Below are 10585 nucleotides of genomic sequence, written 5' to 3' on the forward strand. Positions count from 1 at the left end.
GAGTGGGTTTGGGTGGTTTTTTTTGCCTTCATGAGAACACCTCCGGTTCTATTAATAAAATCCTGATTCTGACTCGTCCTTCTGAGAACTCCTGGCCTCTCTTCACCCATTCAAATCTGTATTTTTAAGCTGCTGTAGGTGGATTGTCGACAATGGTTGTTATGCAAACTCCAAGTGCTGGCTTCAGGAGCTGCTTAGAAATATGCTATGAGTAATCTTTATGTTTCTGACAGGTCTACGAGGAGGGAGGGTGTGCAGTTTTGCTGAAGATAGGTTGACAAAATAAGTGTCAATTCATGACAAACTGACTGCCAAAAATACTCACATCAAGCACTGAAAACAATTAGTGAACAGTATGACAGAACATCTCTGAGGCTTGGGAGTGCACTGAGGACAGAACACCTCACTAGTAAATGGATATTTTAATGTTTTTTTAAAATTTGGGCCAGGAGAAATTATCACATCCTTTGTTCTCCATCATTACTTGTAGGTTTGGTGGTTTGGGGTTTTTCATAGGCTATACTTGAAAGATAAGATAGGTGTATTTATTTTTTGAGTTTGTTGTGAGAAGTGAGCACCGATCACATGAGAGCTGGCTAATACGGTGGGATCACAGGGGTGTAAGATGGACATCAAAATCTGACGAACTTTGTCAGTAGCAACCTAGACTGCAGAGGCTTCTGAACTTGAAGCTGAAGCAGCATCCTGTGCTCCAGTGGGCTGATTAATTTCACACTTTGGAAAAAATTTATCTGAAGAGAAATTTCCCTGAATAGCGAACCAGCTGTTGATAGCTCCTTTTGTACATGGTCTGCATCAGAAGTACAATATGCAAGCCTTCAGAAGCTGAGCAAAACAGGAACAAGAAAAACTTCTTGGGGCAGGGGACTGGCATCAGGATGAGGTCCCTCCCCAGATAGCTGTGCACTTGGGAGAGTCACCATGTGGTGCAGTTTGCCATTTGACCCAAAGTCATCCCATCCTGTGCTGGCTTTGCTGTAGCTGCTTCCTGACTGCGATGAGTGGCTCCTGCGACCTGCAGAGCATGCCAGCAGCGCATGGGGAAGAGGAGCCAGCACAGTCCTGAGATGGCCAGCTGGGCTTGGGGCTGTTGCTGCCTGTGACACACAGGGTAAGTCACCTAGGAGGCAGTGACAGCATCAACCAGTGGTCCAGGCTCATCTCAGTTGACTTTCCAAAGTTCTAAGCTTCTCTCCATGATAGCTCATGGTGCTATCACTCTCCCAGCCCTCCCCAAAAAGGACGTGCCTTTGGCAGAGGTTTTGAAGTGTCTGTCTGTAGCACAGCTGCATGGAGGTAACCCGGGGGTCAGGAGGCTCTGAAGGGCACAGCACCAGGTGCCCTGGATGGCCGTACAGTGCTGTGCTTGTAAAGCACCCCATGTTGCTGTCAGCGGGCACACCCAAGTACCCATGCAACCCACATCTTTGCATCATGCTCGCTGGCACAAGGAGGCAAAACCCACGACTCCACCAGCTGGAAAGCCCCTACTCAAGGCACAAGGATTGCCTTTTACTACACCATAGCTCACAGATCTTCAGAAGTCAACCAGCTCTGTGAATCCATATTTTCTAATGCTGCGAGTCCCAATGCTTCTGCCAGACTGCTACTTCCATCACTCCTCTCACAAGTGAGTCAACAGCCATCTGTGCATGCTAGAAATCAAATAACTTTTACTTTAAGAGGCTTTTTTGTCACGTATAATGAATCCCTCTGCATCACCCTGTGTGGGACCTAGTGATGTCCAAGATGCAATCAGGAGGAAAGAGTATGATCTGAAGCCACCCACACCAGCCTGGTATCACCTTTCCATCTCAGCTGCAATTTGGCGAGCCAGCTGAAACGAGGCGGTTTTCTCTGTGCTTGGTGCCAAACACTGTTCTCGCAGAACCAGAGGGAAGTTTTGTTTTTCCCTAAATAGGAATGATTTGGCCTTTGGTGGTGCTCAACTGGAAAGAATCCAGCAGTTTTCTGATCTTGTCAGAGTGCCTGAGATGGTCATAAATCAGAAGGGTTGCTCCAGAAATATTTTTCCTGGGTTTGATTCTCAATCCCACCATGCTGGTATAATAAAAAGAAAAATTGGGCCCACCACTGGTTTAATTTTACAGATAACCGCTCTCTTTCCAGGCAATCTTTGTGATTAATTTTTCTCACAGTCTGTCTGGAGTTTTTTTGGGTTTGTTTCATAGGGCTGTTGAGTTTTTTTTACCTTCCTCTCTCCTTCCATATGGGGAAGAATAAAGTGAAGAAACAACATTTTCGGAGAAGAAAGACTTGGAAAGAGTTGCTGTTTTCTGGGAGTCTGCTACAGCTGTTAATTTGTGGAAAACCTCAGTGGAAAGTAAGCAATATGGCAGCATTGCTTTACATGAGAATTCAGCCATGGCCTCGTTCCAAACCATGGCTGATTTAGGTTCTTGGCTTGCAGAGCCAGAGCTTCATGTAGTGTCATGCTTTTTTTAATAGATAATGTTGATGCAGCTGTGGCAAGCTCTGATGTTCTTTTTTATTTTAACATGGAATTGTCGTCATTCAGTCAAGCTTAAGCATTGCAGAGCTGTGATGTTGTTTTTCTTTGCTTGTTAGATGTTGGTGTGTGAGCCTAAGACAGGCTGAGATGTTGTTTGAGAACAAAGAAAAGGCTCCCTCCCTTCCTCCTTGTCTCTTTCACAGAAATGCACACAGACCCAAACTCCCATCCAAAAAAGCAGAAACGCTGAGAAAATTTGGAACTGGGCTTAAATATTGTGGGCTGGGACCCTTCTGCCTCTCCAGAGCACGCACACTCTTTTCTTCCTGTAGGCTTTACTCCTCTCCAGCATTTGTCATGCATAGTTGGTGGCATATCAAGATTCTGAGTACTGTACTGAGTGCAGTAACCTCTTTTTCTTGGATGGACATTTTGTTTGTGGAGAATACAGCATGGTGCTCAGTTGTCTGGGCAGAAATGAACGCTGAGGAAAATCTCAGCTATGTGATGTCTATTAGATCAGAGATTAATTTTCCAGTAGAAATGTCCAATTATTCAAACCTCTCCAGCAGACGAAAAAGCTCTTGACAATCTGTTTTTCTGAAAAACCCTGCAATTCAGTTGGCATGGATTAGATGACCTATTAGAGATTAGAAAAGGGGAAAAATGTTTCTAATTAATGTCAGCCCAGCTGTTAACTTGGGGAATATCAGTGAGTGGTAGCACAAGACAGCTCCTACAGATATTTCTGTGGTCACAGTTCATGTGTATATTGCTACCTGGACCTTCTGCACAAAGCAATGCACGAGTTCCCCCTTCCCCAGTAACATGATAGTGTGCACTGGACCAGTTGCTGCTTCTTGGCTCTGCCTCCTTTTCCAAGGCAGGCTTTTATGAATGGGTAAGTCCCATTTTTTTCCCAGTGCTACCGTGTCACACGGTGACTGATTCACTCACCTCACTTATCTCTGGGCCATATGACTTGCTTTGATTGCATCTTCCTCACCAACTTGGCTATGTATCTTGTTTCTTTTCCCCGGGGTGAATTAAGGCAGAATCCTTCAGTCCTTAGAGTTTCCCCACAGCACCTGGAAAGAAGAGGAAAACTAGGGATGAGCCAGAAAGAGTCAGGCAGAGAGAGATGAAAGAATTTGGAGGCGGGGAACTATTCACTCCTGGAATGAAGCTTCCTCCTATCTGGCCTAAGGCACGGCAATTTACACTTTTCTGCAAAAAGCACAATGGCCTAGGCCCTGCTCTTAGGAGCAAACATTTCAAGGGTGCCCGAGGGGGGCCCTATTTGTATTTTTATGGGGTATTTGGTCTCCTTTGAGCTTCAGGCTGTATCCCGATTGCCAATATTGGAGCTAAGTTGAAGCGGGGTAGTGTCTTGTGGAGATACTTGAGCTAGGCTGAACAAGTTTAGCTGATAGAAGTAGTTTACCCACAGCAGTGTATTTGTCAGACCATTATACCTGCCTGCTGTGATCCTTTATCCTGTGCCAAGCCCTGTTTTAGGCTGTCTCTAGCCCACACTCGGGACTGTCCTGTCCGTGCAGCAAAGGCCATGGTGTGCTCCTGATGTCTCTGCAGCCACCCGCTGATGCTCCAGGACCTAAATGCCACAGTCAGGGTAAAGCACGGGGTTTGGGAGCTGGAGTCCTGCCAGTGCTTTTGGGAACGTTTTGTAGGGCTGAACCCACATTCACTATTTGCACTGTTAAATGCTTTCCTGTTTTTCTCTGTCCACTTGAACTCTCACTGCAGCCCTAACCGACGATCGCATTTTGTTTTTAATGACAGAGCAAAGGTGCCAAAATACTTCAGTAGCTCCCCTCGGAACATCTGCAACTTCTTTAGCTAGTATTTTTACAGCTGGCCATAACTTTATTTTATTTTTGAATGCTAATAGTTGTGGATCTGGGACCCTGAAGGAAAACAATGGCTAATTTCCCTTGCATCAGGATATAAAAGTTACATAAAGCTATTCTTGCGCCTTTGAATAAATCATCAGGAATGTCATTTGACAGACCAAGTTTCTGAGCTCCAGACAGTGCTTAGACCAGCCTTCAGGCTTAGGATAAAGTCTGTGTTTGGAGCCACCAGGATCAAAACCTACAAGACCCCTCAAGTGACAGAGCTGCTGCTATTGAGGTTCATGCTGCCGTGTGGCAGGAGAGCCATCTGATCACTGCCTCCAGTGCAGTTCCTGTCATCTGTGATGGAAAAGGGAAGAACAAAATGTCACATCCCTAAAATGATACCAAAGTCTAGGAACAGGAATTAGGTTTGGGAATTTGAACTTCCATCTAGTAAAAATGCTGCAGACCTTTAAATGCAGCTCAGATTTATTATGTGCTAGCTATGCTTAGTTGGTCTAAAGATGAAAGTAAGCCAAAGATGTTTAGTCATTGTATCAACCTGTCACTCACAATCTTTGTGTGACACCTCTCTCTCCCTCTACTGAGCTAGAGAAGCAAGAAGAGAAAAAAAAAAAAGCATGCTGCAGAGCTACCAATTTTATTTAACTACCCACAAAGAAGTTTTAGACTGGATTTTAGACAGGCATTGTCTTTGACTCCGGCTGTGGTGGAAACTGTACCTGATCTTACATTCAGATGCAGCACCAGGCACCACTTCTGAGAGTGGCCCCCAGCCACCCGTGAGGGCTGCACCCTGTTTCTTGAGGGCAAAATGCTGGGGCAGGCAGGTCTGCAGCCACAATTGGAACACATGTACCAGTGGCACTTGCAGGCGGGTGACACAGGCAGGCTGCAAATCAGCACTGGATGTATCTGCTCTTGAAGAAGTCCTTGATGGTCTGGCTTTCTGGGGGAGCCAGAGCTGCCAGATGAAGGGTGCCAGTAGTGGAGGATGGTGTGAAGTGTCAGTTTCTGAAAGCGACATTACTTCCCAATGTAGGTGGACCCATGCCAGCATGCTCAAGCACCGATTAGATCTGACTGTGAGATTTCCCACAGCTCAGGGGAAATGCTGACATGGAGCAGGATTTGGGTTCCTGTTGGGGTCATTCCCAACATGGATGGGTAGCTCTGGTGGGCTGTTACGGTGCTCCCCTGGGGACAGAAAAGGCAATACCTTTCTTACTTGCACTGGGACCATGAGCTTGTCATTTCCTCAGATCCAGCAGTGTTTCATTCGATGTGCATCTAAGTGGGAGGGCAGGTAGGCTAGGAAAAAAGACTTGATGCTTTTTTCCATGGGCCTGCCCTGTTAAACTCAGTGGCAGCTTTGCTGTTAATTGCAACTCAAGCAGACACAATGCTGAGTGTGGTAAAATCCAACAGAAATCTTTAAAACTCCCCAGATTACCTCCAATGCCGCAGTTAATTTTTTGTCCGTGACTTCTCTACAAAACCAGATCCATCTCATGCAATTCAAGAAGGCTTAGTGCCTTGACCTAAGTGCTAAGGTATTGCATGATCTGCCTGCCAGATACCACAGCCCCACTGCTACAGACAGGTAATTGGGTCACCACATGTAAACTTTTGACACACACAGACTTCTGGCCTGATAGCGTGGATGCCCTCAAGCAAGTAAAAGCAATTCACCTATCACCACAAATCTAAACAAGCACCAAACGCCAGTCATTTAGAATAAGGTGGCTTCAATCCTCTCCACTTCAATCCCACCTGAAGGCAGGAACTTGTCTGTGTGGATGTCTTCCAGGAGAAGCCCAAAGGAGCTGGCGGCAGTGCTGTGCTGGGGCGATACCACGCAGGGACACTCCGTGCTGTGCAGACGTGTGTGCAGCGTGTGCAGGGACTCTCCACAGGGGCTCACTAAGTCCTTTGGCACTTTAACACCGTGGCAGGAGGTGTATGTGGGTATCTCTGTGCCACAGCAAGTCCGTAGAAGCAATGCTGAACTGTAACAGAGCAGCACAGCTAGGGATTGGGCCTGGCAAAGCTGCTGTTTCAGGTGTGTAAGAGACAGGAGGTGTCCTAAAAGTGCCCTCACTTATCCAATGGAAAATGCAGGGTTTGGTCAGCTCACCTCCCTCTGTCCCTGCTGTATTTATGTATTCTGCATACTTTTTCCTCATAACACATCTCAAGACACTTTCCCATCAGCTCATGCTGTTATGTCACTCTCCAGTGGGTGAGCTCAGTATGACTAGGAAACACTGAAGGAAAATGAGATGCAGATGTGGTAACTGCATTAATATTCCCCTTCAATGCCGTTGCTGTTGGGGAGCTCAGGCTGTTAATTTGACTTTGCTCCTCCACAGAGCATGCATATATCAAAGTGTCAATCTTATCTGCCTTTTGTTTCAGCCCACCTGCCCCCATGGAACAGCTTGTTCAATGTACTTGCATCATCCCTGGTCATTCTCCATGGGTGCAGCACATCTGGCAGGGACCACAGGGGACTCTGGAACCTGAGAGAGGCTTGGATCCATGGTTCAGTTATGTCATGTCTGAGTGGTGCTTGTTTGTGCATTTTCAGAAAACCCAGAGTAAAGAAGGTTTTCCCCCATAAATTAATAGTGACCTCAAAGCTCCCGTGGTGGAAAAACTGCTATGTGATGCAATGCCAGTAAAATAAAAGCAACTGCAACTTCATAGAAAAAGCAGTGATATTCTGATTAATTGCTCTGTTTTCTGGGGTTTCAGTAAAAATGTCTGCTGATTATTTCTGAAACTTATGATGACTGTCTAAGTGCATAACCCCTTCTTAACATCAATTTGGCAAACAGAAAAGGAAATATATCATACAATATTCCGCTTGTAGGGCCAAGTTCTGTCATTTATCTGCTTGAAAAGCCTCTGTTGACTGCCTTGGGATTTCTCCCTGCAGAATGATGGCAGGACATGATCCAGACCCAATATAAATGTAACGTATGAACTAGTATATCTTCAGATGGAGAAAACGTGTGTGGAATTTCCCTGTGCCATCATGTGCATATTTTATAGGCAACTGCATGCACAGTTATTGAAAAGAAGCACAGACGTCTGTGGTTAGACATCAATGACTATTGTGGGAGGGAAAAGAGGGAAACTGGAAGGCTTAGAATTTGTGCTTTATTAGTTTACTGAGAAATACAAGGTGAGAGAAATGAAAACAGTTTAGGATAGAACTGTAAGGAGGGAAATTGGCATTGCTGGCAACACTGATGAAATATAATGTCCTTTCCAGAAGAGTATAAATAATGAGTTTCCTGATAAATAATGTTGATGAGGCCAGTAGGGGGGAGAGTATGAGGAAAATGTATGCATGTGGAAACTGAGTTTTGTTTTGGCCGTGACTGAAAATAGCCATGAAGGCTGGTGCTTGTAAACCTGGGAATCCTGAAATTAATAATTTTCAGAGCTAACTGTTGGAGAGTGACAGCCCCATGAGGACCATTTTCTTTTCAGGTCTAGCATATTCTTGCCTACTTTAAGTCCCCAGACTCACTGCTGGCCACATAACAGCTTGTGAACCAGTAGTTAGCCGAGCAGCCTTCCCTTCAACAGCAGCCATGGAGGCTGCAGAAAGTGCTGAGGGCAGCAGGCTCTATGGTGAAGGGCTCTGCTTTCAGCAGGTTGCACATTGCACATACCTCTGCAGTGCCTGGCTGACGCCTTCCTCAGGTGTGTTTGATACCAGCACTATCTGTCCTGTGCTGTTCTGTTCTAGCCCTCTCTCCATGAGGAGGAGGGTGACCATCTGGTGCTCTGTTTTCTTACAGCTTCTTGCTTAAGTCTACACCGTGGGATACACAGAAGCTCTGGAGGTCTCTTGTCCAAACTCCTGCTCAGAGTTTCACAGGGAGATCAGGTTTTTCAGAGCCTTGCTCAGGCACATTCTGCATATCTCCAAGGATGGAGATTTCACAACTTCCCTGGGCTGTAGGCCTGCTTCATCAAGTAGGATGATCCTTCTTTTTACTTTAGGTGATTGGTGCTGATCCAGGTTTTAGGCCTTTACAACAGAGGATGCTGCTATTCATTGCCTTTGAGGCGGGTTCGGGCTGCTTGAGTAGAAGCAGATGAAGGAAGATTTTCTTGGCTTGGCAGCAAACCTCAGTATCAGCCCCAAGAAACTGGATCTAACGAGGTTTCCACAAAGGCAAGCCTCAGGCTACCTGGCAGAGAGAAAGAGGATCCTGAGGGGAATAGTTCATGTGGCGGTGTGTGTTTTTATTTTGTGTTTCTTGGCCAGCCTTTTATTTCATTTGTGTGTTAGATATGAAGTTTGTCTCCCCTGAACCTTCCTTCCCGCATCCTTTGAGACAGGCACAGCCCTTAATTTGTATCAGTTTGTTCTATTCTTAGGTTCTGTACCTTAATTGATATGCATATGTTATGTGTCAATTCCTTTGCCTGTCAGCTGGCCACTCCCTAGAAGTTTCCCCATTGGCCCTCAAACATTTATCCCTTCCCTAATCCCCTCCTTCTCCATTTGTCAATCCCTTGTATCCCTGCCCGTTTCTAGAGCCTTCCCTGCCAATCTTCCCCAACTTGATGTATCATTTGTCATTCAGTGTTGTTCTCCTCCCTTTGTTATCCCCATTGGATTTAGTTCTGTATTTCCCGCCTTAGACTCCTCCCTAACTGTACCCTCATCGGTTGTTTGCTTTTGCCGCCCCTTCCATAAAACCCACTGTCAGAACCCCTACTCGGGATTCTTGGGGCTTTTAGTTCTTGGAGTTCAGTTCTTGGAGCTTAGCTTTTCAGTTGTCAATACCTTCAATAAACCTCCTGAGTTCACCCCAAGAATGCGTCTCGTTCTCTGCCTCATCTCTGCGCCCCAGAAAGCGACCACTGAGAGCATCGGAGTCCCCAAGTGGGGAGCCACAAACCCCCCGGGGGAAGGTGCCGCGCCCCCTTGCCGCTGTGCCCATCAGACCGGGACAAGTTCAGAGCACCTCTGTGAAGCTTCTCTTTTGAAATGCCCTCAAGAAGTGCTGGCCTGTCTCCAGTGATAACGGCAGGCATGTAGGAAGATTAGTTTCCCCCTTGCTTCCTGTGTGCATAAGCTATGCACAGCCTTTCTACCATCAAGCCTGGAATTTGCACCTTTTTTCTTCATCAGGACACAAAAGGAGGAGATCTGAAAAGGCTAAGGGGGGAAATGTGCTACTGAAGGGGCTGATTCAATAGCTTGGTTTTGTATACAAGTAATGATAATGCTGATGATTCATCAGCCCTTCGACTCCTTATCTTGTGTACAGGTTGTGACTGTCCTTCAACTAACTTGGGAATTTGTTGAGATAGAGCAGCATTTGCTGTTTCTCATCACCTGGGAGCTGGAAAGTCTGGGTCTTATAAAGGATCTCAGTGGCCCAGATCCCAAACCAAATCTACTGCCTTTAAACTTGGTGGCTTTCCTCTACAAATGCAAATGTATTGGTGGTTAAGATCTCAAAACAGCCCATCAAATACATCCACGCATATTTAGGGAAAAGCAGACTGGTGATCAGTTGAAAGACTTGCTACTCTGTGCCCCTAGTCCCCATATAGTCAGACCCTGGCAGATAGCAGAGGAAAAGCATTCTCAGTGGGTAGGCTCCTAAACACCCTTCCTCAGTGCAAGGAGCTGTAGTCTGAGCAGTCAAGCAACATTTACATTAGATAAGGAAAACCAAAACCATTAACAGTTGTCTACATCAAGCACAATTCCATCAATTCTACACCATGGCATGAAAAAAAAAAAAATGCCAGAAACTTTCTCAGAATTTTGCTTTCAAATGCAAGCATGATACTCTGCTTGAGGGTTGTCATTGGCGGAGGAACTGTGTGGTGCAGTGATCTGTGCTGCCCAGCTGTGGTTCAGACCCCTCCATCCTGGGCTAGCTCCTGGCTGAGAGGACGTTGCAGAAGTGTTTGCTACATCCTCCTTAAACTTCATCTGTGCTTAGTTTTTCCGGTAGGTAGAGCTGAACCTCCTAACTATTCACTTTGAAGGAAAAATATAAATAGTGTGCAGGATGTTTCATTTTATGTGCAACTCTTGCTTTGGTCCTTTGCTGCACGTTGGGATTTGATGTTGTAATGAAAAATCACAATGTGCTGCCACTTTACTGGAAAACAATGCTGGTCACTCAGAGCTACTGGGGTACAGGTTACTCCTAAAATTCCACAC

This window comes from Prinia subflava, chromosome 2, assembly GCF_021018805.1.
Source record: "Prinia subflava isolate CZ2003 ecotype Zambia chromosome 2, Cam_Psub_1.2, whole genome shotgun sequence".
NCBI classification, from domain to species: domain Eukaryota; kingdom Metazoa; phylum Chordata; class Aves; order Passeriformes; family Cisticolidae; genus Prinia; species Prinia subflava.